General features: G+C 41.0%; 15 non-coding genes across 15 annotated transcripts; all 15 read right to left on the bottom strand.

The window, feature by feature from the left end:
• Positions 1 to 344: 344 nt before the first annotated feature.
• On the bottom strand, positions 345 to 505 carry LOC149772340 (U1 spliceosomal RNA). Its single transcript, XR_016417938.1, has one exon. It is a non-coding gene; the product is annotated as a U1 spliceosomal RNA (small nuclear RNA).
• Positions 506 to 1,975: 1,470 nt separating this feature from the next.
• LOC149772339 (U1 spliceosomal RNA) lies at positions 1,976 to 2,139 on the bottom strand. Its single transcript, XR_016417872.1, has one exon. It is a non-coding gene; the product is annotated as a U1 spliceosomal RNA (small nuclear RNA).
• A 1,466-nt stretch (positions 2,140 to 3,605) lies between these two features.
• LOC149772338 (U1 spliceosomal RNA) lies at positions 3,606 to 3,769 on the bottom strand. Its single transcript, XR_016417921.1, has one exon. It is a non-coding gene; the product is annotated as a U1 spliceosomal RNA (small nuclear RNA).
• Positions 3,770 to 5,229: 1,460 nt separating this feature from the next.
• On the bottom strand, positions 5,230 to 5,393 carry LOC149772337 (U1 spliceosomal RNA). Its single transcript, XR_016417871.1, has one exon. It is a non-coding gene; the product is annotated as a U1 spliceosomal RNA (small nuclear RNA).
• A 1,456-nt stretch (positions 5,394 to 6,849) lies between these two features.
• Positions 6,850 to 7,013, bottom strand: LOC149772336 (U1 spliceosomal RNA). The gene has a single exon (XR_016417869.1). It is a non-coding gene; the product is annotated as a U1 spliceosomal RNA (small nuclear RNA).
• A 1,475-nt stretch (positions 7,014 to 8,488) lies between these two features.
• On the bottom strand, positions 8,489 to 8,652 carry LOC149772335 (U1 spliceosomal RNA). The gene has a single exon (XR_016417868.1). It is a non-coding gene; the product is annotated as a U1 spliceosomal RNA (small nuclear RNA).
• Positions 8,653 to 10,105: 1,453 nt separating this feature from the next.
• LOC149772334 (U1 spliceosomal RNA) lies at positions 10,106 to 10,269 on the bottom strand. Its single transcript, XR_016417956.1, has one exon. It is a non-coding gene; the product is annotated as a U1 spliceosomal RNA (small nuclear RNA).
• A 1,467-nt stretch (positions 10,270 to 11,736) lies between these two features.
• Positions 11,737 to 11,900, bottom strand: LOC149772333 (U1 spliceosomal RNA). The gene has a single exon (XR_016417867.1). It is a non-coding gene; the product is annotated as a U1 spliceosomal RNA (small nuclear RNA).
• Positions 11,901 to 13,365: 1,465 nt separating this feature from the next.
• On the bottom strand, positions 13,366 to 13,529 carry LOC149772332 (U1 spliceosomal RNA). The gene has a single exon (XR_016417866.1). It is a non-coding gene; the product is annotated as a U1 spliceosomal RNA (small nuclear RNA).
• Positions 13,530 to 14,994: 1,465 nt separating this feature from the next.
• On the bottom strand, positions 14,995 to 15,158 carry LOC149772331 (U1 spliceosomal RNA). Its single transcript, XR_016417865.1, has one exon. It is a non-coding gene; the product is annotated as a U1 spliceosomal RNA (small nuclear RNA).
• A 1,485-nt stretch (positions 15,159 to 16,643) lies between these two features.
• On the bottom strand, positions 16,644 to 16,807 carry LOC149772330 (U1 spliceosomal RNA). The gene has a single exon (XR_016417887.1). It is a non-coding gene; the product is annotated as a U1 spliceosomal RNA (small nuclear RNA).
• A 1,461-nt stretch (positions 16,808 to 18,268) lies between these two features.
• On the bottom strand, positions 18,269 to 18,432 carry LOC149772329 (U1 spliceosomal RNA). Its single transcript, XR_016417911.1, has one exon. It is a non-coding gene; the product is annotated as a U1 spliceosomal RNA (small nuclear RNA).
• Positions 18,433 to 19,885: 1,453 nt separating this feature from the next.
• Positions 19,886 to 20,049, bottom strand: LOC149772328 (U1 spliceosomal RNA). The gene has a single exon (XR_016417864.1). It is a non-coding gene; the product is annotated as a U1 spliceosomal RNA (small nuclear RNA).
• A 1,467-nt stretch (positions 20,050 to 21,516) lies between these two features.
• On the bottom strand, positions 21,517 to 21,680 carry LOC149772327 (U1 spliceosomal RNA). Its single transcript, XR_016417863.1, has one exon. It is a non-coding gene; the product is annotated as a U1 spliceosomal RNA (small nuclear RNA).
• Positions 21,681 to 23,143: 1,463 nt separating this feature from the next.
• Positions 23,144 to 23,307, bottom strand: LOC149772326 (U1 spliceosomal RNA). Its single transcript, XR_016417862.1, has one exon. It is a non-coding gene; the product is annotated as a U1 spliceosomal RNA (small nuclear RNA).
• Between the last annotated feature and the right edge of the window lie 47 nt (positions 23,308 to 23,354).

The following is a 23,354-nucleotide window of genomic DNA, read 5'->3' as shown; positions in this document are numbered from 1 at the left end:
TGCCATTTTTCAGCACAAGATAGGCTATGCATGGCAGGCAATATAAATGGTGGAGGAAGAACCCGGGAGAAGAAAAATGAACGGAAAGAACTCCCGACCCATGATAACATACTGGCAAGCTTTCTCTGATAACCACATGGGCCAAATCCGAAACTCAAACACACGCAGACAGGTGAGATGGCCGCGATCCGTAATGGTGGGCTATTTAGACCACCCGGGGTACCCACCCCTTGAAAGAGCAGTGTAAGAAATAATAACATTATCGATTGGCACGTGCTAATCAGAGACCTCCAGACTAATTTTGTCATAAGCTTGAGATTATTGGTTATTTTTAATTGAATTATCAGGGGTTAGCGCGAACGCAGACCCCCACACTAATAAATAACGACCCCGAGTCACCCACATTTGGGGTGATCGCAGGTTTCAGCCCAACCGAAGTGCAATGGAAAGGCCTCCTGGGGAAACCGCCTAGCTGATCACGGTACTCCCTGGTCCAGGTAAGTATGATTTCTTGACGTTTACTGACGTTTATCAACTGACATTTGTGTCTGGAGTAGGAAGTGTGCCTCTAAGTAATGAAAATAAATTAAAACGATTCAGGGCCATGGTACTGCTGATGTCTTAGTATTCCGAATAACTTTATAGCTTATGTTTCAACATTACAAAAGTAACTGAAATGTCTTCAAATAGTCCTTTATTTGGAATTTCAGTTTCTTTTACGGTGGATATATGCTATATAGGTTTGCTCGGACGGCAGGGGATAGTTTCGTATATTGGCCCCTGGCAAATTTCTTAACTTGAGGCAACGGTGCGTATTTTTCAGCTATTATGGTTTTTTAATTAAATATATGGATACATTTTTCAATTCCGCGTTTCGGGCTTGTCTTGTTCTTGAAACTGATATCAGCCATTGACCTCCCATAGTTACTTCACAGCAAGTTGACAGTGAAATAGCAATAGTCGTCTAGCAAGAACTATGGTCAATCACATCCAGCTGTTTAGTACACAATGCTTTCCCGAACTGTTACGTAGGGAAAGGGATTGTGTGTTTACTGGCAAGATCGCTTGGTGTCATAAATGAAAAATGCAGGTATAAATTTGAGGTTGCAGTGCATCAACCTCTTTTGCTATGAACCACTGCAAATCGACTTGTCAGGTCAAAGGAATACTACTATTTGTTTCCTCTGTTTTATTAAATTTGAAATCTTTGTGCCACTGATTGGCCAGCTACGCTTCGCCGTACTCCGAGTCTAGAAGCTTTGGATTGTTGAAAGTGCTGCTGATACAGAAGTAACTGGTGATGCAGATGATCTCTACAATGAGACTTATGATGAAGCTTCACTGCTTTTGATAAGGACAACAAGCTTGCTGTATTAACGAAGTTGTTCCTGTTATTTGAAGATATTGTTTCTCTCTCTCTCTCTCTCTCTCTCTCTCTCTCTCTCTCTCTACTGCAGAGAAGTTCTGTGAAAATAAAACTTGATTTTCGTCGAATCCAGTAAGCATGTTTCCATTTATTTCTCTTTCTTTCTTTCTTTCTCTCACAAATATGCTGGATCGCTGTTACTCAAAGATATTTCACACGTTCGTTGTGAGATGGCTCTTTGAAAGTTGTTTGTTGTAGGGTTTAATGCCATTTTTCAGCACAAGATAGGCTATGCATGGCAGGCAATATAAATGGTGGAGGAAGAACCCGGGAGAAGAAAAATGAACGGAAAGAACTCCCGACCCATGATAACATACTGGCAAGCTTTCTCTGATAACCACATGGGCCAAATCCGAAACTCAAACACACGCAGACAGGTGAGATGGCCGCGATCCGTAATGGTGGGCTATTTAGACCACCCGGGGTACCCACCCCTTGAAAGAGCAGTGTAAGAAATAATAACATTATCGATTGGCACGTGCTAATCAGAGACATCCAGACTAATTTTGTCATAAGCTTGAGATTATTGGTTATTTTTAATTGAATTATCAGGGGTTAGCGCGAACGCAGACCCCCACACTAATAAATAACGACCCCGAGTCACCCACATTTGGGGTGATCGCAGGTTTCAGCCCAACCGAAGTGCAATGGAAAGGCCTCATCCTGGGGAAACCGCCTAGCTGATCACGGTACTCCCTGGTCCAGGTAAGTATGATTTCTTGACGTTTACTGACGTTTATCAACTGACATTTGTGTCTGGAGTAGGAAGTGTGCCTCTAAGTAATGAAAATAAATTAAAACGATTCAGGGCCATGGTACTGCTGATGTCTTAGTATTCCGAATAACTTTATAGCTTATGTTTCAACATTACAAAAGTAACTGAAATGTCTTCAAATAGTCCTTTATTTGCAATTTCAGTTTCTTTTACGGTGGATATATGCTATATAGGTTTGCTCGGACGGCAGGGGATAGTTTCGTATATTGGCCCCTGGCAAATTTCTTAACTTGAGGCAACGGTGCGTATTTTTCAGCTATTATGGTTTTTTAATTAAATATATGGATACATTTTTCAATTCCGCGTTTCGGGCTTGTCTTGTTCTTGAAACTGATATCAGCCATTGACCTCCCATAGTTACTTCACAGCAAGTTGACAGTGAAATAGCAATAGTCGTCTAGCAAGAACTATGGTCAATCACATCCAGCTGTTTAGTACACAATGCTTTCCCGAACTGTTACGTAGGGAAAGGGATTGTGTGTTTACTGGCAAGATCGCTTGGTGTCATAAATGAAAAATGCAGGTATAAATTTGAGGTTGCAGTGCATCAACCTCTTTTGCTATGAACCACTGCAAATCGACTTGTCAGGTCAAAGGAATACTACTATTTGTTTCCTCTGTTTTATTAAATTTGAAATCTTTGTGCCACTGATTGGCCAGCTACGCTTCGCCGTACTCCGAGTCTAGAAGCTTTGGATTGTTGAAAGTGCTGCTGATACAGAAGTAACTGGTGATGCAGATGATCTCTACAATGAGACTTATGATGAAGCTGTCACTGCTTTTGATAAGGACAACAAGCTTGCTGTATTAACGAAGTTGTTCCTGTTATTTGAAGATATTGTTTCTCTCTCTCTCTCTCTCTCTCTCTCTCTCTCTCTCTACTGCAGAGAAGTTCTGTGAAAATAAAACTTGATTTTCGTCGAATCCAGTAAGCATGTTTCCATTTGTTTCTCTTTCTTTCTTTCTTTCTCTCACAAATATGCTGGATCGCTGTTACTCAAAGATATTTCACACGTTCGTTGTGAGATGGCTCTTTGAAAGTTGTTTGTTGTAGGGTTTAATGCCATTTTCAGCACAAGATAGGCTATGCATGGCAGGCAATATAAATGGTGGAGGAAGAACCCGGGAGAAGAAAAATGAACGGAAAGAACTCCCGACCCATGATAACATACTGGCAAGCTTTCTCTGATAACCACATGGGCCAAATCCGAAACTCAAACACACGCAGACAGGTGAGATGGCCGCGATCCGTAATGGTGGGCTATTTAGACCACCCGGGGTACCCACCCCTTGAAAGAGCAGTGTAAGAAATAATAACATTATCGATTGGTACGTGCTAATCAGAGACATCCAGACTAATTTTGTCATAAGCTTGAGATTATTGGTTATTTTTAATTGAATTATCAGGGGTTAGCGCGAACGCAGACCCCCACACTAATATATAACGACCCCGAGTCACCCACATTTGGGGTGATCGCAGGTTTCAGCCCAACCGAAGTGCAATGGAAAGGCCTCATCCTGGGGAAACCGCCTAGCTGATCACGGTACTCCCTGGTCCAGGTAAGTATGATTTCTTGACGTTTACTGACGTTTATCAACTGACATTTGTGTCTGGAGTAGGAAGTGTGCCTCTAAGTAATGAAAATAAATTAAAACGATTCAGGGCCATGGTACTGCTGATGTTTTAGTATTCCGAATAACTTTATAGCTTATGTTTCAACATTACAAAAGTAACTGAAATGTCTTCAAATAGTCCTTTATTTGCAATTTCAGTTTCTTTTACGGTGGATATATGCTATATAGGTTTGCTCGGACGGCAGGGGATAGTTTCGTATATTGGCCCCTGGCAAATTTCTTAACTTGAGGCAACGGTGCGTATTTTTCAGCTATTATGGTTTTTTAATTAAATATATGGATACATTTTTCAATTCCGCGTTTCGGGCTTGTCTTGTTCTTGAAACTGATATCAGCCATTGACCTCCCATAGTTACTTCACAGCAAGTTGACAGTGAAATAGCAATAGTCGTCTAGCAAGAACTATGGTCAATCACATCCAGCTGTTTAGTACACAATGCTTTCCCGAACTGTTACGTAAGGAAAGGGATTGTGTTTGCACTGGCAAGATCGCTTGGTGTCATAAATGAAAAATGCAGGTATAAATTTGAGGTTGCAGTGCATCAACCTCTTTTGCTATGAACCACTGCAAATCGACTTGTCAGGTCAAAGGAATACTACTTTTTGTTTCCTCTGTTTTATTAAATTTGAAATCTTTGTGCCACTGATTGGCCAGCTACGCTTCGCCGTACTCCGAGTCTAGAAGCTTTGGATTGTTGAAAGTGCTGCTGATACAGAAGTAACTGGTGATGCAGATGATCTCTACAATGAGACTTATGATGAAGCTTCACTGCTTTTGATAAGGACAACAAGCTTGCTGTATTAACGAAGTTGTTCCTGTTATTTGAAGATATTGTTTCTCTCTCTCTCTCTCTCTCTCTCTCTCTCTACTGCAGAGAAGTTCTGTGAAAATAAAACTTGATTTTCGTCGAATCCAGTAAGCATGTTTCCATTTATTTCTCTTTCTTTCTTTCTTTCTCTCACAAATATGCTGGATCGCTGTTACTCAAAGATATTTCACACGTTCGTTGTGAGATGGCTCTTTGAAATTTGTTTGTTGTAGGGTTTAATGCCATTTTTCAGCACAAGATAGGCTATGCATGGCAGGCAATATAAATGGTGGAGGAAGAACCCGGGAGAAGAAAAATGAACGGAAAGAACTCCCGACCCATGATAACATACTGGCAAGCTTTCTCTGATAACCACATGGGCCAAATCCGAAACTCAAACACACGCAGACAGGTGAGATGGCCGCGATCCGTAATGGTGGGCTATTTAGACCACCCGGGGTACCCACCCCTTGAAAGAGCAGTGTAAGAAATAATAACATTATCGATTGGCACGTGCTAATCAGAGACATCCAGACTAATTTTGTCATAAGCTTGAGATTATTGGTTATTTTTAATTGAATTATCAGGGGTTAGCGCGAACGCAGACCCCCACACTAATAAATAACGACCCCGAGTCACCCACATTTGGGGTGATCGCAGGTTTCAGCCCAACCGAAGTGCAATGGAAAGGCCTCATCCTGGGGAAACCGCCTAGCTGATCACGGTACTCCCTGGTCCAGGTAAGTATGATTTCTTGACGTTTACTGACGTTTATCAACTGACATTTGTGTCTGGAGTAGGAAGTGTGCCTCTAAGTAATGAAAATAAATTAAAACGATTCAGGGCCATGGTACTGCTGATGTCTTAGTATTCCGAATAACTTTATAGCTTATGTTTCAACATTACAAAAGTAACTGAAATGTCTTCAAATAGTCCTTTATTTGCAATTTCAGTTTCTTTTACGGTGGATATATGCTATATAGGTTTGCTCGGACGGCAGGGGATAGTTTCGTATATTGGCCCCTGGCAAATTTCTTAACTTGAGGCAACGGTGCGTATTTTTCAGCTATTATGGTTTTTTAATTAAATATATGGATACATTTTTCAATTCCGCGTTTCGGGCTTGTCTTGTTCTTGAAACTGATATCAGCCATTGACCTCCCATAGTTACTTCACAGCAAGTTGACAGTGAAATAGCAATAGTCGTCTAGCAAGAACTATGGTCAATCACATCCAGCTGTTTAGTACACAATGCTTTCCCGAACTGTTACGTAGGGAAAGGGATTGTGTGTTTACTGGCAAGATCGCTTGGTGTCATAAATGAAAAATGCAGGTATAAATTTGAGGTTGCAGTGCATCAACCTCTTTTGCTATGAACCACTGCAAATCGACTTGTCAGGTCAAAGGAATACTACTATTTGTTTCCTCTGTTTTATTAAATTTGAAATCTTTGTGCCACTGATTGGCCAGCTACGCTTCGCCGTACTCCGAGTCTAGAAGCTTTGGATTGTTGAAAGTGCTGCTGATACAGAAGTAACTGGTGATGCAGATGATCTCTACAATGAGACTTATGATGAAGCTTCACTGCTTTTGATAAGGACAACAAGCTTGCTGTATTAACGAAGTTGTTCCTGTTATTTGAAGATATTGTTTCTCTCTCTCTCTCTCTCTCTCTCTCTACTGCAGAGAAGTTCTGTGAAAATAAAACTTGATTTTCGTCGAATCCAGTAAGCATGTTTCCATTTATTTCTCTTTCTTTCTTTCTTTCTCTCACAAATATGCTGGATCGCTGTTACTCAAAGATATTTCACACGTTCGTTGTGAGATGGCTCTTTGAAAGTTGTTTGTTGTAGGGTTTAATGCCATTTTTCAGCACAAGATAGGCTATGCATGGCAGGCAATATAAATGGTGGAGGAAGAACCCGGGAGAAGAAAAATGAACGGAAAGAACTCCCGACCCATGATAACATACTGGCAAGCTTTCTCTGATAACCACATGGGCCAAATCCGAAACTCAAACACACGCAGACAGGTGAGATGGCCGCGATCCGTAATGGTGGGCTATTTAGACCACCCGGGGTACCCACCCCTTGAAAGAGCAGTGTAAGAAATAATAACATTATCGATTGGCACGTGCTAATCAGAGACATCCAGACTAATTTTGTCATAAGCTTGAGATTATTGGTTATTTTTAATTGAATTATCAGGGGTTAGCGCGAACGCAGACCCCCACACTAATAAATAACGACCCCGAGTCACCCACATTTGGGGTGATCGCAGGTTTCAGCCCAACCGAAGTGCAATGGAAAGGCCTCATCCTGGGGAAACCGCCTAGCTGATCACGGTACTCCCTGGTCCAGGTAAGTATGATTTCTTGACGTTTACTGACGTTTATCAACTGACATTTGTGTCTGGAGTAGGAAGTGTGCCTCTAAGTAATGAAAATAAATTAAAACGATTCAGGGCCATGGTACTGCTGATGTTTTAGTATTCCGAATAACTTTATAGCTTATGTTTCAACATTACAAAAGTAACTGAAATGTCTTCAAATAGTCCTTTATTTGCAATTTCAGTTTCTTTTACGGTGGATATATGCTATATAGGTTTGCTCGGACGGCAGGGGATAGTTTCGTATATTGGCCCCTGGCAAATTTCTTAACTTGAGGCAACGGTGCGTATTTTTCAGCTATTATGGTTTTTTAATTAAATATATGGATACATTTTTCAATTCCGCGTTTCGGGCTTGTCTTGTTCTTGAAACTGATATCAGCCATTGACCTCCCATAGTTACTTCACAGCAAGTTGACAGTGAAATAGCAATAGTCGTCTAGCAAGAACTATGGTCAATCACATCCAGCTGTTTAGTACACAATGCTTTCCCGAACTGTTACGTAGGGAAAGGGATTGTGTGTTTACTGGCAAGATCGCTTGGTGTCATAAATGAAAAATGCAGGTATAAATTTGAGGTTGCAGTGCATCAACCTCTTTTGCTATGAACCACTGCAAATCGACTTGTCAGGTCAAAGGAATACTACTATTTGTTTCCTCTGTTTTATTAAATTTGAAATCTTTGTGCCACTGATTGGCCAGCTACGCTTCGCCGTACTCCGAGTCTAGAAGCTTTGGATTGTTGAAAGTGCTGCTGATACAGAAGTAACTGGTGATGCAGATGATCTCTACAATGAGACTTATGATGAAGCTGTCACTGCTTTTGATAAGGACAACAAGCTTGCTGTATTAACGAAGTTGTTCCTGTTATTTGAAGATATTGTTTCTCTCTCTCTCTCTCTCTCTCTCTCTCTCTCTCTCTCTCTCTCTACTGCAGAGAAGTTCTGTGAAAATAAAACTTGATTTTCGTCGAATCCAGTAAGCATGTTTCCATTTATTTCTCTTTCTTTCTTTCTTTCTCTCACAAATATGCTGGATCGCTGTTACTCAAAGATATTTCACACGTTCGTTGTGAGATGGCTCTTTGAAAGTTGTTTGTTGTAGGGTTTAATGCCATTTTTCAGCACAAGATAGGCTATGCATGGCAGGCAATATAAATGGTGGAGGAAGAACCCGGGAGAAGAAAAATGAACGGAAAGAACTCCCGACCCATGATAACATACTGGCAAGCTTTCTCTGATAACCACATGGGCCAAATCCGAAACTCAAACACACGCAGACAGGTGAGATGGCCGCGATCCGTAATGGTGGGCTATTTAGACCACCCGGGGTACCCACCCCTTGAAAGAGCAGTGTAAGAAATAATAACATTATCGATTGGCACGTGCTAATCAGAGACATCCAGACTAATTTTGTCATAAGCTTGAGATTATTGGTTATTTTTAATTGAATTATCAGGGGTTAGCGCGAACGCAGACCCCCACACTAATAAATAACGACCCCGAGTCACCCACATTTGGGGTGATCGCAGGTTTCAGCCCAACCGAAGTGCAATGGAAAGGCCTCATCCTGGGGAAACCGCCTAGCTGATCACGGTACTCCCTGGTCCAGGTAAGTATGATTTCTTGACGTTTACTGACGTTTATCAACTGACATTTGTGTCTGGAGTAGGAAGTGTGCCTCTAAGTAATGAAAATAAATTAAAACGATTCAGGGCCATGGTACTGCTGATGTCTTAGTATTCCGAATAACTTTATAGCTTATGTTTCAACATTACAAAAGTAACTGAAATGTCTTCAAATAGTCCTTTATTTGCAATTTCAGTTTCTTTTACGGTGGATATATGCTATATAGGTTTGCTCGGACGGCAGGGGATAGTTTCGTATATTGGCCCCTGGCAAATTTCTTAACTTGAGGCAACGGTGCGTATTTTTCAGCTATTATGGTTTTTTAATTAAATATATGGATACATTTTTCAATTCCGCGTTTCGGGCTTGTCTTGTTCTTGAAACTGATATCAGCCATTGACCTCCCATAGTTACTTCACAGCAAGTTGACAGTGAAATAGCAATAGTCGTCTAGCAAGAACTATGGTCAATCACATCCAGCTGTTTAGTACACAATGCTTTCCCGAACTGTTACGTAAGGAAAGGGATTGTGTTTGCACTGGCAAGATCGCTTGGTGTCATAAATGAAAAATGCAGGTATAAATTTGAGGTTGCAGTGCATCAACCTCTTTTGCTATGAACCACTGCAAATCGACTTGTCAGGTCAAAGGAATACTACTATTTGTTTCCTCTGTTTTATTAAATTTGAAATCTTTGTGCCACTGATTGGCCAGCTACGCTTCGCCGTACTCCGAGTCTAGAAGCTTTGGATTGTTGAAAGTGCTGCTGATACAGAAGTAACTGGTGATGCAGATGATCTCTACAATGAGACTTATGATGAAGCTGTCACTGCTTTTGATAAGGACAACAAGCTTGCTGTATTAACGAAGTTGTTCCTGTTATTTGAAGATATTGTTTCTCTCTCTCTCTCTCTCTCTCTACTGCAGAGAAGTTCTGTGAAAATAAAACTTGATTTTCGTCGAATCCAGTAAGCATGTTTCCATTTATTTCTCTTTCTTTCTTTCTTTCTCTCACAAATATGCTGGATCGCTGTTACTCAAAGATATTTCACACGTTCGTTGTGAGATGGCTCTTTGAAATTTGTTTGTTGTAGGGTTTAATGCCATTTTTCAGCACAAGATAGGCTATGCATGGCAGGCAATATAAATGGTGGAGGAAGAACCCGGGAGAAGAAAAATGAACGGAAAGAACTCCCGACCCATGATAACATACTGGCAAGCTTTCTCTGATAACCACATGGGCCAAATCCGAAACTCAAACACACGCAGACAGGTGAGATGGCCGCGATCCGTAATGGTGGGCTATTTAGACCACCCGGGGTACCCACCCCTTGAAAGAGCAGTGTAAGAAATAATAACATTATCGATTGGCACGTGCTAATCAGAGACATCCAGACTAATTTTGTCATAAGCTTGAGATTATTGGTTATTTTTAATTGAATTATCAGGGCTTAGCGCGAACGCAGACCCCCACACTAATAAATAACGACCCCGAGTCACCCACATTTGGGGTGATCGCAGGTTTCAGCCCAACCGAAGTGCAATGGAAAGGCCTCATCCTGGGGAAACCGCCTAGCTGATCACGGTACTCCCTGGTCCAGGTAAGTATGATTTCTTGACGTTTACTGACGTTTATCAACTGACATTTGTGTCTGGAGTAGGAAGTGTGCCTCTAAGTAATGAAAATAAATTAAAACGATTCAGGGCCATGGTACTGATGATGTCTTAGTATTCCGAATAACTTTATAGCTTATGTTTCAACATTACAAAAGTAACTGAAATGTCTTCAAATAGTCCTTTATTTGCAATTTCAGTTTCTTTTACGGTGGATATATGCTATATAGGTTTGCTCGGACGGCAGGGGATAGTTTCGTATATTGGCCCCTGGCAAATTTCTTAACTTGAGGCAACGGTGCGTATTTTTCAGCTATTATGGTTTTTTAATTAAATATATGGATACATTTTTCAATTCCGCGTTTCGGGCTTGTCTTGTTCTTGAAACTGATATCAGCCATTGACCTCCCATAGTTACTTCACAGCAAGTTGACAGTGAAATAGCAATAGTCGTCTAGCAAGAACTATGGTCAATCACATCCAGCTGTTTAGTACACAATGCTTTCCCGAACTGTTACGTAAGGAAAGGGATTGTGTTTGCACTGGCAAGATCGCTTGGTGTCATAAATGAAAAATGCAGGTATAAATTTGAGGTTGCAGTGCATCAACCTCTTTTGCTATGAACCACTGCAAATCGACTTGTCAGGTCAAAGGAATACTACTATTTGTTTCCTCTGTTTTATTAAATTTGAAATCTTTGTGCCACTGATTGGCCAGCTACGCTTCGCCGTACTCCGAGTCTAGAAGCTTTGGATTGTTGAAAGTGCTGCTGATACAGAAGTAACTGGTGATGCAGATGATCTCTACAATGAGACTTATGATGAAGCTGTCACTGCTTTTGATAAGGACAACAAGCTTGCTGTATTAACGAAGTTGTTCCTGTTATTTGAAGATATTGTTTCTCTCTCTCTCTCTCTCTCTCTCTCTCTCTCTCTCTACTGCAGAGAAGTTCTGTGAAAATAAAACTTGATTTTCGTCGAATCCAGTAAGCATGTTTCCATTTATTTCTCTTTCTTTCTTTCTTTCTCTCACAAATATGCTGGATCGCTGTTACTCAAAGATATTTCACACGTTCGTTGTGAGATGGCTCTTTGAAAGTTGTTTGTTGTAGGGTTTAATGCCATTTTTCAGCACAAGATAGGCTATGCATGGCAGGCAATATAAATGGTGGAGGAAGAACCCGGGAGAAGAAAAATGAACGGAAAGAACTCCCGACCCATGATAACATACTGGCAAGCTTTCTCTGATAACCACATGGGCCAAATCCGAAACTCAAACACACGCAGACAGGTGAGATGGCCGCGATCCGTAATGGTGGGCTATTTAGACCACCCGGGGTACCCACCCCTTGAAAGAGCAGTGTAAGAAATAATAACATTATCGATTGGCACGTGCTAATCAGAGACATCCAGACTAATTTTGTCCTAAGCTTGAGATTATTGGTTATTTTTAATTGAATTATCAGGGGTTAGCGCGAACGCAGACCCCCACACTAATAAATAACGACCCCGAGTCACCCACATTTGGGGTGATCGCAGGTTTCAGCCCAACCGAAGTGCAATGGAAAGGCCTCATCCTGGGGAAACCGCCTAGCTGATCACGGTACTCCCTGGTCCAGGTAAGTATGATTTCTTGACGTTTACTGACGTTTATCAACTGACATTTGTGTCTGGAGTAGGAAGTGTGCCTCTAAGTAATGAAAATAAATTAAAACGATTCAGGGCCATGGTACTGCTGATGTCTTAGTATTCCGAATAACTTTATAGCTTATGTTTCAACATTACAAAAGTAACTGAAATGTCTTCAAATAGTCCTTTATTTGCAATTTCAGTTTCTTTTACGGTGGATATATGCTATATAGGTTTGCTCGGACGGCAGGGGATAGTTTCGTATATTGGCCCCTGGCAAATTTCTTAACTTGAGGCAACGGTGCGTATTTTTCAGCTATTATGGTTTTTTAATTAAATATATGGATACATTTTTCAATTCCGCGTTTCGGGCTTGTCTTGTTCTTGAAACTGATATCAGCCATTGACCTCCCATAGTTACTTCACAGCAAGTTGACAGTGAAATAGCAATAGTCGTCTAGCAAGAACTATGGTCAATCACATCCAGCTGTTTAGTACACAATGCTTTCCCGAACTGTTACGTAAGGAAAGGGATTGTGTTTGCACTGGCAAGATCGCTTGGTGTCATAAATGAAAAATGCAGGTATAAATTTGAGGTTGCAGTGCATCAACCTCTTTTGCTATGAACCACTGCAAATCGACTTGTCAGGTCAAAGGAATACTACTATTTGTTTCCTCTGTTTTATTAAATTTGAAATCTTTGTGCCACTGATTGGCCAGCTACGCTTCGCCGTACTCCGAGTCTAGAAGCTTTGGATTGTTGAAAGTGCTGCTGATACAGAAGTAACTGGTGATGCAGATGATCTCTACAATGAGACTTATGATGAAGCTGTCACTGCTTTTGATAAGGACAACAAGCTTGCTGTATTAACGAAGTTGTTCCTGTTATTTGAAGATATTGTTTCTCTCTCTCTCTCTCTCTCTCTCTCTCTCTCTCTACTGCAGAGAAGTTCTGTGAAAATAAAACTTGATTTTCGTCGAATCCAGTAAGCATGTTTCCATTTATTTCTCTTTCTTTCTTTCTTTCTCTCACAAATATGCTGGATCGCTGTTACTCAAAGATATTTCACACGTTCGTTGTGAGATGGCTCTTTGAAATTTGTTTGTTGTAGGGTTTAATGCCATTTTTCAGCACAAGATAGGCTATGCATGGCAGGCAATATAAATGGTGGAGGAAGAACCCGGGAGAAGAAAAATGAACGGAAAGAACTCCCGACCCATGATAACATACTGGCAAGCTTTCTCTGATAACCACATGGGCCAAATCCGAAACTCAAACACACGCAGACAGGTGAGATGGCCGCGATCCGTAATGGTGGGCTATTTAGACCACCCGGGGTACCCACCCCTTGAAAGAGCAGTGTAAGAAATAATAACATTATCGATTGGCACGTGCTAATCAGAGACATCCAGACTAATTTTGTCCTAAGCTTGAGATTATTGGTTATTTTTAATTGAATTATCAGGGGTTAGCGCGAACGCAGACCCCCACACTAATAAATAACGACCCCGAGTCACCCACATTTGGGGTGATCGCAGGTTTCAGCCCAACCGAAGTGCAATGGAAAGGCCTCATCCTGGGGAAACCGCCTAGCTGATCACGGTACTCCCTGGTCCAGGTAAGTATGATTTCTTGACGTTTACTGACGTTTATCAACTGACATTTGTGTCTGGAGTAGGAAGTGTGCCTCTAAGTAATGAAAATAAATTAAAACGATTCAGGGCCATGGTACTGCTGATGTCTTAGTATTCCGAATAACTTTATAGCTTATGTTTCAACATTACAAAAGTAACTGAAATGTCTTCAAATAGTCCTTTATTTGCAATTTCAGTTTCTTTTACGGTGGATATATGCTATATAGGTTTGCTCGGACGGCAGGGGATAGTTTCGTATATTGGCCCCTGGCAAATTTCTTAACTTGAGGCAACGGTGCGTATTTTTCAGCTATTATGGTTTTTTAATTAAATATATGGATACATTTTTCAATTCCGCGTTTCGGGCTTGTCTTGTTCTTGAAACTGATATCAGCCATTGACCTCCCATAGTTACTTCACAGCAAGTTGACAGTGAAATAGCAATAGTCGTCTAGCAAGAACTATGGTCAATCACATCCAGCTGTTTAGTACACAATGCTTTCCCGAACTGTTACGTAAGGAAAGGGATTGTGTTTGCACTGGCAAGATCGCTTGGTGTCATAAATGAAAAATGCAGGTATAAATTTGAGGTTGCAGTGCATCAACCTCTTTTGCTATGAACCACTGCAAATCGACTTGTCAGGTCAAAGGAATACTACTATTTGTTTCCTCTGTTTTATTAAATTTGAAATCTTTGTGCCACTGATTGGCCAGCTACGCTTCGCCGTACTCCGAGTCTAGAAGCTTTGGATTGTTGAAAGTGCTGCTGATACAGAAGTAACTGGTGATGCAGATGATCTCTACAATGAGACTTATGATGAAGCTGTCACTGCTTTTGATAAGGACAACAAGCTTGCTGTATTAACGAAGTTGTTCCTGTTATTTGAAGATATTGTTTCTCTCTCTCTCTCTCTCTCTCTCTCTCTCTCTCTACTGCAGAGAAGTTCTGTGAAAATAAAACTTGATTTTCGTCGAATCCAGTAAGCATGTTTCCATTTATTTCTCTTTCTTTCTTTCTTTCTCTCACAAATATGCTGGATCGCTGTTACTCAAAGATATTTCACACGTTCGTTGTGAGATGGCTCTTTGAAAGTTGTTTGTTGTAGGGTTTAATGCCATTTTTCAGCACAAGATAGGCTATGCATGGCAGGCAATATAAATGGTGGAGGAAGAACCCGGGAGAAGAAAAATGAACGGAAAGAACTCCCGACCCATGATAACATACTGGCAAGCTTTCTCTGATAACCACATGGGCCAAATCCGAAACTCAAACACACGCAGACAGGTGAGATGGCCGCGATCCGTAATGGTGGGCTATTTAGACCACCCGGGGTACCCACCCCTTGAAAGAGCAGTGTAAGAAATAATAACATTATCGATTGGCACGTGCTAATCAGAGACATCCAGACTAATTTTGTCATAAGCTTGAGATTATTGGTTATTTTTAATTGAATTATCAGGGGTTAGCGCGAACGCAGACCCCCACACTAATAAATAACGACCCCGAGTCACCCACATTTGGGGTGATCGCAGGTTTCAGCCCAACCGAAGTGCAATGGAAAGGCCTCATCCTGGGGAAACCGCCTAGCTGATCACGGTACTCCCTGGTCCAGGTAAGTATGATTTCTTGACGTTTACTGACGTTTATCAACTGACATTTGTGTCTGGAGTAGGAAGTGTGCCTCTAAGTAATGAAAATAAATTAAAACGATTCAGGGCCATGGTACTGCTGATGTCTTAGTATTCCGAATAACTTTATAGCTTATGTTTCAACATTACAAAAGTAACTGAAATGTCTTCAAATAGTCCTTTATTTGCAATTTCAGTTTCTTTTACGGTGGATATATGCTATATAGGTTTGCTCGGACGGCAGGGGATAGTTTCGTATATTGGCCCCTGGCAAATTTCTTAACTTGAGGCAACGGTGCGTATTTTTCAGCTATTATGGTTTTTTAATTAAATATATGGATACATTTTTCAATTCCGCGTTTCGGGCTTGTCTTGTTCTTGAAACTGATATCAGCCATTGACCTCCCATAGTTACTTCACAGCAAGTTGACAGTGAAATAGCAATAGTCGTCTAGCAAGAACTATGGTCAATCACATCCAGCTGTTTAGTACACAATGCTTTCCCGAACTGTTACGTAGGGAAAGGGATTGTGTGTTTACTGGCAAGATCGCTTGGTGTCATAAATGAAAAATGCAGGTATAAATTTGAGGTTGCAGTGCATCAACCTCTTTTGCTATGAACCACTGCAAATCGACTTGTCAGGTCAAAGGAATACTACTATTTGTTTCCTCTGTTTTATCAAATATGAAATCTTTGTGCCACTGATTGGCCAGCTACGCTTCGCCGTACTCCGAGTCTAGAAGCTTTGGATTGTTGAAAGTGCTGCTGATACAGAAGTAACTGGTGATGCAGATGATCTCTACAATGAGACTTATGATGAAGCTGTCACTGCTTTTGATAAGGACAACAAGCTTGCTGTATTAACGAAGTTGTTCCTGTTATTTGAAGATATTGTTTCTCTCTCTCTCTCTCTCTCTCTCTCTCTCTCTCTCTCTCTCTCTCTCTCTCTCTACTGCAGAGAAGTTCTGTGAAAATAAAACTTGATTTTCGTCGAATCCAGTAAGCATGTTTCCATTTATTTCTCTTTCTTTCTTTCTTTCTCTCACAAATATGCTGGATCGCTGTTACTCAAAGATATTTCACACGTTCGTTGTGAGATGGCTCTTTGAAAGTTGTTTGTTGTAGGGTTTAATGCCATTTTTCAGCACAAGATAGGCTATGCATGGCAGGCAATATAAATGGTGGAGGAAGAACCCGGGAGAAGAAAAATGAACGGAAAGAACTCCCGACCCATGATAACATACTGGCAAGCTTTCTCTGATAACCACATGGGCCAAATCCGAAACTCAAACACACGCAGACAGGTGAGATGGCCGCGATCCGTAATGGTGGGCTATTTAGACCACCCGGGGTACCCACCCTTTGAAAGAGCAGTGTAAGAAATAATAACATTATCGATTGGCACGTGCTAATCAGAGACATCCAGACTAATTTTGTCATAAGCTTGAGATTATTGGTTATTTTTAATTGAATTATCAGGGGTTAGCGCGAACGCAGACCCCCACACTAATAAATAACGACCCCGAGTCATCCACATTTGGGGTGATCGCAGGTTTCAGCCCAACCGAAGTGCAATGGAAAGGCCTCATCCTGGGGAAACCGCCTAGCTGATCACGGTACTCCCTGGTCCAGGTAAGTATGATTTCTTGACGTTTACTGACGTTTATCAACTGACATTTGTGTCTGGAGTAGGAAGTGTGCCTCTAAGTAATGAAAATAAATTAAAACGATTCAGGGCCATGGTACTGATGATGTCTTAGTATTCCGAATAACTTTATAGCTTATGTTTCAACATTACAAAAGTAACTGAAATGTCTTCAAATAGTCCTTTATTTGCAATTTCAGTTTCTTTTACGGTGGATATATGCTATATAGGTTTGCTCGGACGGCAGGGGATAGTTTCGTATATTGGCCCCTGGCAAATTTCTTAACTTGAGGCAACGGTGCGTATTTTTCAGCTATTATGGTTTTTTAATTAAATATATGGATACATTTTTCAATTCCGCGTTTCGGGCTTGTCTTGTTCTTGAAACTGATATCAGCCATTGACCTCCCATAGTTACTTCACAGCAAGTTGACAGTGAAATAGCAATAGTCGTCTAGCAAGAACTATGGTCAATCACATCCAGCTGTTTAGTACACAATGCTTTCCCGAACTGTTACGTAGGGAAAGGGATTGTGTGTTTACTGGCAAGATCGCTTGGTGTCATAAATGAAAAATGCAGGTATAAATTTGAGGTTGCAGTGCATCAACCTCTTTTGCTATGAACCACTGCAAATCGACTTGTCAGGTCAAAGGAATACTACTATTTGTTTCCTCTGTTTTATTAAATTTGAAATCTTTGTGCCACTGATTGGCCAGCTACGCTTCGCCGTACTCCGAGTCTAGAAGCTTTGGATTGTTGAAAGTGCTGCTGATACAGAAGTAACTGGTGATGCAGATGATCTCTACAATGAGACTTATGATGAAGCTGTCACTGCTTTTGATAAGGACAACAAGCTTGCTGTATTAACGAAGTTGTTCCTGTTATTTGAAGATATTGTTTCTCTCTCTCTCTCTCTCTCTCTCTCTCTCTACTGCAGAGAAGTTCTGTGAAAATAAAACTTGATTTTCGTCGAATCCAGTAAGCATGTTTCCATTTATTTCTCTTTCTTTCTTTCTTTCTCTCACAAATATGCTGGATCGCTGTTACTCAAAGATATTTCACACGTTCGTTGTGAGATGGCTCTTTGAAAGTTGTTTGTTGTAGGGTTTAATGCCATTTTTCAGCACAAGATAGGCTATGCATGGCAGGCAATATAAATGGTGGAGGAAGAACCCGGGAGAAGAAAAATGAACGGAAAGAACTCCCGACCCATGATAACATACTGGCAAGCTTTCTCTGATAACCACATGGGCCAAATCCGAAACTCAAACACACGCAGACAGGTGAGATGGCCGCGATCCGTAATGGTGGGCTATTTAGACCACCCGGGGTACCCACCCCTTGAAAGAGCAGTGTAAGAAATAATAACATTATCGATTGGCACGTGCTAATCAGAGACATCCAGACTAATTTTGTCATAAGCTTGAGATTATTGGTTATTTTTAATTGAATTATCAGGGATTAGCGCGAACGCAGACCCCCACACTAATAAATAACGACCCCGAGTCACCCACATTTGGGGTGATCGCAGGTTTCAGCCCAACCGAAGTGCAATGGAAAGGCCTCATCCTGGGGAAACCGCCTAGCTGATCACGGTACTCCCTGGTCCAGGTAAGTATGATTTCTTGACGTTTACTGACGTTTATCAACTGACATTTGTGTCTGGAGTAGGAAGTGTGCCTCTAAGTAATGAAAATAAATTAAAACGATTCAGGGCCATGGTACTGCTGATGTCTTAGTATTCCGAATAACTTTATAGCTTATGTTTCAACATTACAAAAGTAACTGAAATGTCTTCAAATAGTCCTTTATTTGCAATTTCAGTTTCTTTTACGGTGGATATATGCTATATAGGTTTGCTCGGACGGCAGGGGATAGTTTCGTATATTGGCCCCTGGCAAATTTCTTAACTTGAGGCAACGGTGCGTATTTTTCAGCTATTATGGTTTTTTAATTAAATATATGGATACATTTTTCAATTCCGCGTTTCGGGCTTGTCTTGTTCTTGAAACTGATATCAGCCATTGACCTCCCATAGTTACTTCACAGCAAGTTGACAGTGAAATAGCAATAGTCGTCTAGCAAGAACTATGGTCAATCACATCCAGCTGTTTAGTACACAATGCTTTCCCGAACTGTTACGTAGGGAAAGGGATTGTGTGTTTACTGGCAAGATCGCTTGGTGTCATAAATGAAAAATGCAGGTATAAATTTGAGGTTGCAGTGCATCAACCTCTTTTGCTATGAACCACTGCAAATCGACTTGTCAGGTCAAAGGAATACTACTATTTGTTTCCTCTGTTTTATTAAATTTGAAATCTTTGTGCCACTGATTGGCCAGCTACGCTTCGCCGTACTCCGAGTCTAGAAGCTTTGGATTGTTGAAAGTGCTGCTGATACAGAAGTAACTGGTGATGCAGATGATCTCTACAATGAGACTTATGATGAAGCTGTCACTGCTTTTGATAAGGACAACAAGCTTGCTGTATTAACGAAGTTGTTCCTGTTATTTGAAGATATTGTTTCTCTCTCTCTCTCTCTCTCTCTACTGCAGAGAAGTTCTGTGAAAATAAAACTTGATTTTCGTCGAATCCAGTAAGCATGTTTCCATTTATTTCTCTTTCTTTCTTTCTTTCTCTCACAAATATGCTGGATCGCTGTTACTCAAAGATATTTCACACGTTCGTTGTGAGATGGCTCTTTGAAATTTGTTTGTTGTAGGGTTTAATGCCATTTTTCAGCACAAGATAGGCTATGCATGGCAGGCAATATAAATGGTGGAGGAAGAACCCGGGAGAAGAAAAATGAACGGAAAGAACTCCCGACCCATGATAACATACTGGCAAGCTTTCTCTGATAACCACATGGGCCAAATCCGAAACTCAAACACACGCAGACAGGTGAGATGGCCGCGATCCGTAATGGTGGGCTATTTAGACCACCCGGGGTACCCACCCCTTGAAAGAGCAGTGTAAGAAATAATAACATTATCGATTGGCACGTGCTAATCAGAGACATCCAGACTAATTTTGTCATAAGCTTGAGATTATTGGTTATTTTTAATTGAATTATCAGGGGTTAGCGCGAACGCAGACCCCCACACTAATAAATAACGACCCCGAGTCACCCACATTTGGGGTGATCGCAGGTTTCAGCCCAACCGAAGTGCAATGGAAAGGCCTCATCCTGGGGAAACCGCCTAGCTGATCACGGTACTCCCTGGTCCAGGTAAGTATGATTTCTTGACGTTTACTGACGTTTATCAACTGACATTTGTGTCTGGAGTAGGAAGTGTGCCTCTAAGTAATGAAAATAAATTAAAACGATTCAGGGCCATGGTACTGCTGATGTCTTAGTATTCCGAATAACTTTATAGCTTATGTTTCAACATTACAAAAGTAACTGAAATGTCTTCAAATAGTCCTTTATTTGCAATTTCAGTTTCTTTTACGGTGGATATATGCTATATAGGTTTGCTCGGACGGCAGGGGATAGTTTCGTATATTGGCCCCTGGCAAATTTCTTAACTTGAGGCAACGGTGCGTATTTTTCAGCTATTATGGTTTTTTAATTAAATATATGGATACATTTTTCAATTCCGCGTTTCGGGCTTGTCTTGTTCTTGAAACTGATATCAGCCATTGACCTCCCATAGTTACTTCACAGCAAGTTGACAGTGAAATAGCAATAGTCGTCTAGCAAGAACTATGGTCAATCACATCCAGCTGTTTAGTACACAATGCTTTCCCGAACTGTTACGTAAGGAAAGGGATTGTGTTTGCACTGGCAAGATCGCTTGGTGTCATAAATGAAAAATGCAGGTATAAATTTGAGGTTGCAGTGCATCAACCTCTTTTGCTATGAACCACTGCAAATCGACTTGTCAGGTCAAAGGAATACTACTATTTGTTTCCTCTGTTTTATTAAATTTGAAATCTTTGTGCCACTGATTGGCCAGCTACGCTTCGCCGTACTCCGAGTCTAGAAGCTTTGGATTGTTGAAAGTGCTGCTGATACAGAAGTAACTGGTGATGCAGATGATCTCTACAATGAGACTTATGATGAAGCTGTCACTGCTTTTGATAAGGACAACAAGCTTGCTGTATTAACGAAGTTGTTCCTGTTATTTGAAGATATTGTTTCTCTCTCTCTCTCTCTCTCTCTCTCTCTCTCTCTCTACTGCAGAGAAGTTCTGTGAAAATAAAACTTGATTTTCGTCGAATCCAGTAAGCATGTTTCCATTTATTTCTCTTTCTTTCTTTCTTTCTCTCACAAATATGCTGGATCGCTGTTACTCAAAGATATTTCACACGTTCGTTGTGAGATGGCTCTTTGAAATTTGTTTGTTGTAGGGTTTAATGCCATTTTTCAGCACAAGATAGGCTATGCATGGCAGGCAATATAAATGGTGGAGGAAGAACCCGGGAGAAGAAAAATGAACGGAAAGAACTCCCGACCCATGATAACATACTGGCAAGCTTTCTCTGATAACCACATGGGCCAAATCCGAAACTCAAACACACGCAGACAGGTGAGATGGCCGCGATCCGTAATGGTGGGCTATTTAGACCACCCGGGGTACCCACCCCTTGAAAGAGCAGTGTAAGAAATAATAACATTATCGATTGGCACGTGCTAATCAGAGACATCCAGACTAATTTTGTCATAAGCTTGAGATTATTGGTTATTTTTAATTGAATTATCAGGGGTTAGCGCGAACGCAGACCCCCACACTAATAAATAACGACCCCGAGTCACCCACATTTGGGGTGATCGCAGGTTTCAGCCCAACCGAAGTGCAATGGAAAGGCCTCATCCTGGGGAAACCGCCTAGCTGATCACGGTACTCCCTGGTCCAGGTAAGTATGATTTCTTGACGTTTACTGACGTTTATCAACTGACATTTGTGTCTGGAGTAGGAAGTGTGCCTCTAAGTAATGAAAATAAATTAAAACGATTCAGGGCCATGGTACTGATGATGTCTTAGTATTCCGAATAACTTTATAGCTTATGTTTCAACATTACAAAAGTAACTGAAATGTCTTCAAATAGTCCTTTATTTGCAATTTCAGTTTCTTTTACGGTGGATATATGCTATATAGGTTTGCTCGGACGGCAGGGGATAGTTTCGTATATTGGCCCCTGGCAAATTTCTTAACTTGAGGCAACGGTGCGTATTTTTCAGCTATTATGGTTTTTTAATTAAATATATGGATACATTTTTCAATTCCGCGTTTCGGGCTTGTCTTGTTCTTGAAACTGATATCAGCCATTGACCTCCCATAGTTACTTCACAGCAAGTTGACAGTGAAATAGCAATAGTCGTCTAGCAAGAACTATGGTCAATCACATCCAGCTGTTTAGTACACAATGCTTTCCCGAACTGTTACGTAAGGAAAGGGATTGTGTTTGCACTGGCAAGATCGCTTGGTGTCATAAATGAAAAATGCAGGTATAAATTTGAGGTTGCAGTGCATCAACCTCTTTTGCTATGAACCACTGCAAATCGACTTGTCAGGTCAAAGGAATACTACTATTTGTTTCCTCTGTTTTATTAAATTTGAAATCTTTGTGCCACTGATTGGCCAGCTACGCTTCGCCGTACTCCGAGTCTAGAAGCTTTGGATTGTTGAAAGTGCTGCTGATACAGAAGTAACTGGTGATGCAGATGATCTCTACAATGAGACTTATGATGAAGCTGTCACTGCTTTTGATAAGGACAACAAGCTTGCTGTATTAACGAAGTTGTTCCTGTTATTTGAAGATATTGTTTCTCTCTCTCTCTCTCTCTCTCTCTCTCTCTCTACTGCAGAGAAGTTCTGTGAAAATAAAACTTGATTTTCGTCGAATCCAGTAAGCATGTTTCCATTTATTTCTCTTTCTTTCTTTCTTTCTCTCACAAATATGCTGGATCGCTGTTACTCAAAGATATTTCACACGTTCGTTGTGAGATGGCTCTTTGAAAGTTGTTTGTTGTAGGGTTTAATGCCATTTTTCAGCACAAGATAGGCTATGCATGGCAGGCAATATAAATGGTGGAGGAAGAACCCGGGAGAAGAAAAATGAACGGAAAGAACTCCCGACCCATGATAACATACTGGCAAGCTTTCTCTGATAACCACATGGGCCAAATCCGAAACTCAAACACACGCAGACAGGTGAGATGGCCGCGATCCGTAATGGTGGGCTATTTAGACCACCCGGGGTACCCACCCCTTGAAAGAGCAGTGTAAGAAATAATAACATTATCGATTGGCACGTGCTAATCAGAGACATCCAGACTAATTTTGTCATAAGCTTGAGATTATTGGTTATTTTTAATTGAATTATCAGGGGTTAGCGCGAACGCAGACCCCCACACTAATAAATAACGACCCCGAGTCACCCACATTTGGGGTGATCGCAGGTTTCAGCCCAACCGAAGTGCAATGGAAAGGCCTCATCCTGGGGAAACCGCCTAGCTGATCACGGTACTCCCTGGTCCAGGTAAGTATGATTTCTTGACGTTTACTGACGTTTATCAACTGACATTTGTGTCTGG

The sequence above is a fragment of the Sinohyriopsis cumingii genome, unplaced genomic scaffold (genome assembly GCF_028554795.1).
Source record: "Sinohyriopsis cumingii isolate HCF-2022 unplaced genomic scaffold, ASM2855479v2 utg001517l, whole genome shotgun sequence".
Taxonomy (NCBI): Eukaryota; Metazoa; Mollusca; class Bivalvia; order Unionida; family Unionidae; genus Sinohyriopsis; species Sinohyriopsis cumingii.
The sequence above is the reverse complement of the archived record's forward strand: the minus strand, read 5'-3'. Positions and strand labels throughout refer to the sequence as shown.